Source organism: Nannobrachium achirus, assembly GCF_963921795.1.
Source record: "Nannobrachium achirus genome assembly, chromosome: 5".
NCBI classification, from domain to species: Eukaryota; Metazoa; Chordata; class Actinopteri; order Myctophiformes; family Myctophidae; genus Nannobrachium; species Nannobrachium achirus.
In genome coordinates this window covers 53184084-53190479 of record NC_137814.1, presented here as the reverse complement: position 1 = coordinate 53190479, position 6396 = coordinate 53184084, and positions in this window count along the sequence as shown.

Here is a 6396-nt window from a genome sequence, read left to right as displayed (position 1 = left end):
CTGTGCCCAGGGGTGTGCAACGGTGGACACGCTAATGAAAGGCTTACAGAAGAGACATTGTACACACACGGTAACAAGCGCGTGCATCACACCGTAGACCCACAATGGAGAGAAATGATGTTAGTGTCAAGATCTGGTTGTGATCCCATGGCCTGGAGGACCGGACCGTAACCCTGACAACAGACCGCACATGGAGTGAGAGTAAGCACATGCATTTTTTTCACTGGTTATCATTGTGATCCCATGGCCTGGAGGAAAGGAGCGTAACCCTGACAACGGCTGTAGAGTTGAACAGAAGTGGTGAAGAAAACGCTAATAAACAGCTTGAATTTGGGGGAAATGAAAATCAGACCCGTCACCGTCTGTATAATGCTAATGGCCAATGCCATGTGAACGTTGGATCAGTTGCTGAAGCGAGTGAATAGATAAACGTGGATGTGAGAGCGTTAGAGTGTGAGTGAGTGAGTGAGTGAGTGTCATCCTAAAATTATATATATATATATATATATATATATATATACGGTAATAACGGTATATATATTAGGGATGTCCGATATTATCGGCCGATATTAGCATAAAATGTAATATCGGAAAATATCTTTTTACAGGAGTTCTTACTGTATGGCAGTTAGGGGTGTGCCAAAAACCAAAGTAGGGTTTGGTCCCCAGCTAATGTTAGATAGTTAGCAACCAAATGGAGTTAATATTTATCTGTAACAGCTTCACAGTGTCTTCTACATGTAACTCTGAGTGTACAAATGGAACCAAATGGACCCTTACAGGACTGTAACTTTTAGTGTACAAATGGAACCAAATGGAGCCATTCCATTTGTACACTCTTAATATGATTTTATAATATTAATTGGGGTCCCAGCGATATATAAATGCTATTAAATGGGGGTCAGTAGCGTAATGCATTTCAAACTGGGAGTCCTTGAAATTCAAATGGTTGAGAATCACTGCTAGATATTATATTAGCATATATCGGTATCGGTATCGGTTAATATCGGTATCGGAAATTAAGAGTTGGATATTATCGGTTATCGGTTATCGGTAAAAAAGTCAATATCGGACATCACTAATATATATATATATATATATATATATATCATCAAAAACAACCCAGCAAAAAATAACAATAGAACGATCACATAAGCTGTCACATATAGATACTAAAAATACTGGACACTCTGCACGATATATAATGCAATCTGACCTTTGGGTGTATGTACAGTACACGTAAATAATATGGAGTGAAATACTTTCGGTTTTCTCTGTTTCTGAGAAGAGGAAGTAACTGTTTGTCCTCGTCAAAAAAACATGTGGTCTTTATGCATGTCAGCTAGATGAAGAAATCATGCCAGATTCCAGAAACTGTTATGTCATTGTTGTGCAGTTAAAATTGTGTTTGTTTTTAATTGTATTTATTTATTTTATATGGAGAATTTGAAGGAATACATACATTTCCTGCTGCAATGTACATTTAACTGTTACAGTCACTTATTTTTTTATTATTAAGATGTCTATAGAAAAGAAAATATTCAGAAAAATGGTGCTCGCTTTTGTTTGTGAAAAATACAACGGTGGCGGGTTTGTGGTTGGTTTCCTCCTAAACACCCAACCCCACCCTACCACAAGTGAAAGTTAATGCCCATGCACTTTCTCAGGGTGACAGTGTTAAAGTCAAGCTAGAACAGACAGTTGCTTGGAATCTATTCAACAGTGACCAAGACCAAGACCAATGTAACTCATCAGATATTGGATGAAGTGAGTAAGATAACATTTAAGCATATTTAGAAATACTGTATAGTAGGCTACATTATATCATAATTATTATTTAATGCATAATTATGTACATTATTAACCGTTATGTTTCCACTATGCACTATCCAGCCTGTTTCAAGTTGCATCCTTTGCAAATGCATTAATTCTTTTAGAATGTGGCATGGGATGTCTGTGCAACTCAGGCCTTTGTATGCGTCTGTGTGTGTGACCAATTAAGGGTTCCAAAACCGTGACCCACCAAAATAATCATATTTGAGCTGTGAACCCTCACCCTGACAAGCAATTGGAAATGTAGGCATTACATTTAGTTTGACTTGATTCCACAGATAAACATTGTGAAAATAGCCAAACTACAAGCTCACAACACCTCGCACTGCAAGGCATTTTCACAATGTTTGCCTTCTTGTGTCATATTTCCCAATTTGGCCAATTTGGTGTTTAAAAGGTCTTATACAGTAAGTCATTAAATTGTCACTTTTGAAATGTGCAGATACCCTGTACAGTGTACACTTATAATGTATGTTTATTTGTTAACTGTTGAGTGAGAAAAACAGTGTTGCACATTAAACTTATCATCTGGGGACCCCTCACCAACACAATCATTTGTCTACCGCCCTGGGGGTCCCAACCCCCAGTTTGGGAACTATTGTGTTAGACAGTAGGCAGCTGTCTACTCTTTATAAACCACCCACTGACAATTTGCCACAAATCTGTATGTATGTATTTATTTATGTATAACATTTTTGTGTGAAGATGTCACATCTTTCTGGCAAACCTCAGAGGGTGAGGTATGATGGAGGAGTCAGGAAGGAGAGGCAGGAGGAGAAAGAAGAAGAGGAGGTGAACATGGTGTACGTCAATGAAAGTGTCCAAGACTCACAGGAGGCTACAGTAGATCAAGGTACACAAATACACTTACTGCATTTGTCTCTTCTCACATCATTACAACCACAGCTTGTCACCCAGTATTTAAATGACTAGCTACCTAATGGTTACAAGGGACAGGCCATGATCAATTATTATCAACATAAACATGATGGGGCACTCGGGTGTCACAGTGGTGAAATTGCTGCAGAAGTTGTGGGTTTGAATCCACCGCATGCATACGGCTTTGTCAAGTGTCTATCTATACAAACACATTTGACCCGTGTTTGGATATAGGAAGCCGAGCGAGGAAGGTGATATTTGTCACTGCATATAGTCAGGCAGGGACAGCACCTGTCAGCAGTCAGCAGGGAGCTGTTGGACGGAAGGGGTAGGTCGAATGTTCTGCGTCCTCCCGATGAGGTCTCCACACTGGCATGTGGGGGAGGGGGGGGGGGGGGGGGGGGGGTTACAGGGTAATATTTTAAATGGAACAATGAAGCTGAACTATATATTGTACTAATATCCTCCAGCTGTGCAGAGAGCCATCATCATTGAGAGAGGCACCTTCAGAGCAGCTGCAGTGTGTCTCACAGTGCTGTGTGCTCTACTGGCAGTGAGGACCATAGACATGGCCCTGCAATGTGAGTATCAGTTGGTCAAAAGTCAAAGTATTTTTAAAAGCAAGTACTCCAGTAACTCAAGTGCAAATTTGGCATGAGCAACATTCCCTTAGTTAATATTTAGTCATATTTGACCAGGAGCGAGTATCTATATGCTTTGACTCCAGTACTGGGTGGGTGGGCTTGAGTACCTTCACCACCACTGGTCACATTTCATAGTCTCATCATACACTTTCAACCGTAAGATTCCCTAATACTTTATTATACATGTTGAGATCTATTCTCAAAGACAAAGTTTCAACACAGATAAACTGACCTCATCATTAGCAGTTACAACTGTGTTCCTTTGCAGATCATTCAGACAACAAGCAGTACTGAACAACCTGACCCTGACCCTGACCAGATGCACCAACCTGACCATAGAGAGAGACCAGCTGCAAAGTGAGATAAACCAGCTTAAGAGAGAACTAGCAGGTGAGAGATTTGACACACTTTTCTTTAAGGAATATGAATTTGTGACCCCCCCCCCCCCCCCCCCCCCCCCCCCCCCTTTTTTTTTTTTTTTTTTAATGTGGGCTATATATACAGTACGTTTATTTGGACTGGCCAATGCATATTAATGAATATAATACATCATTATAAAATGTAGCAAGAAGGCTAATTTCCATCCATAGTCCCAATACAGAAAACACGCAACATAACAAAAAGTGCATATAAACATTACAAAAGGGTACAAAACAGAAGAGAAAAAAAACAACTGTAAAAAAGACATTATTGATATTTAGTTATTGCTTGGGATAGTAAAAAAAAAGGAGGTTTGAATATATTTAGTTGTTTTGAACATTAACCTTCTGTGTTCACTGCTTTAAAAATGTTATTTGAACTCAAAAGAGTGTAGCCTACAAATGTAACCATTAGGATTTTACTATGTAGCAGGTGCAGCAAATTTAAATCTTTGTGTGTTTGTTTAGTCAATTATAATATAAAACTGCTGTTAGATATTGTCAGTTCTAACATGAAGCTTTTGTTTGATGTTTAGACAAGCTAGGTTCTACTGGATGGCAGACGTTCGGAGGAAGCTCCTATAATGGACATGTTACTGCGAAGAAATCTTGGGCTAGAAGTAGAGAACACTGTCTGAAGACAGGAGCAGATCTGGCTGTCATCAACAGCAAGGAAGAACTGGTTAGTGCATGTGTGTGTGTGTGTGTGTGTGTGTGTGTGTGTGTGTGTGTGTGTGTGTGTGTGTGTGTGTGTGTGTGTGTGTGTGTGTGTGTGTGTGTGTGTGTGTGCGTGTGTGTGTGCGTGCGTGCGTGCGTGCGTGCGTGCGTGTGTGGTGTCCATCATCCACATAGATGAATGTGATGTAGCCTACTGTAATTCTGGGATTCGAGTTAAATCCTCAATATATTAATGATGATCGTTCTATCATTGACAAATGATCAGGAATTCATCAGAGGATTGGCTGATTGGCAACATGCACCCTGGATTGGTCTGAAAAGGACTGAGGGCAAATGGACATGGGTGGATGATACGCCGCTGACAACACAGTGAGGCATTTTCACATATTTGTCTATGGTAATTCTATCAAAGTCACTGTATGTGCGTCACTGAGTGTATGCAGTTAAACTACATTCTGTTATGTTACTCTGCAGGTTCTGGGCCCGTGGACAACCTTTTAACGATGAAGACAAGAACTGTACATACTACAGTCCTGCGAACAAAGGATGGGTAAATGGACAATGTTCATTTATCGGCCCCTGGATCTGTGAGAAGAAGTGATGTTCCTCTTAACTTCAACGATGAGACTGCAGCTTGGTGTTAAACAGCAGTAATAGTGAGACCGAGAAAAATATGACAGGGATGACATCAGGGATCTCCATATGGGCATAAAAGGGACACGGACATAATTAATTGTGGTTGATGTGACGCGAGTCACACTTGCAAATTAATTCTGTCTTGGCCATATATGGAGGGTGACATGAGGCTTGACTGACTGACGCACATGAGCTGCAGGTTTTCATAGTAAAAAAAAGAAAAACCTTTTGATTATGTAACCAGTTTCTATCCAATGTTTTTTTTCCTCTACCGCTCGTACTCAATCTATCTCTATCTGCTCTCTTCTCACAAAAACTACAAAATGATTGAGCAATCAACAAAGAAGTAGGGTCTCAAACCAAGGTTCTGTGACCATCCTCTGGCAAGGATGTTTTGATGATTGATTTGACCTCTATGGACCCTTTATAAAAGATTTAGCTCCCAGGTCCCTCGCAAAAATCCCAGGCTTTTGTGCTAGAAGCCGCTAGAGTTGGTGTCCCATTAACTTTACATTACAGGGAAAAAAAGCTAAAAATGTATCTGCTTTAAGTAACATATGAGGGGTCAAATTAGGGGGTTTTCATGATTCTAAATCCATTGCAAACATTTGTTTTGCATAAAAAACATTCATCGGGCTAAAACGGCCCCCACAGAAGTGTGAAAAGTGATGACTCATCACTTTTCATCACTAAACCATAGTCTTGTGGGCCGTTTTTTAGCCCAAGGAATGTTTTTTGTGCAAAACAGATGCTTCTAATGGATTCAGAATCATGAGACACCCCTAGTTTGACCCCTCATATGTTACTTAAAACAGATATTTTTTTTGCTTTTTTTCCCTGTAATGTAAAGTTAATGGGACACCAACTCTAGCGGCTTCTAGCAAAAAAGCCTGGGATTTTTGCGAGGGACCTGGGAGCTAAATCTTTTATAAAGGGTCCATAGAGGTCAAATCAATCATCAAAACATCCTTGCCAGAGGATGGTCACAGAACCTTGGTTTGAGACCCTACTCCTGTGAATCTTCAGTGATATGGCAATAAAACTGATTCTAATACGCGAGACAGTTCTTCATTGACTACAGCAGCATTCTACACCAGTGGTTCTCAAACTTTTTCATTGGGGGGACTTTTTCAAGGACCCCCAATTTGACAAGTACTAGCCAGTGGACCCCCATTTGAAAAGATATGCCAGGGACCTGGAATTCAGGAATTCAGATCAATCAATAATCATGAGAGAATGAGGAGACAAGACAATTATATTAGGTGGTGGTATGGTCAAGTTTATATAACATGATATCATGGACAGAA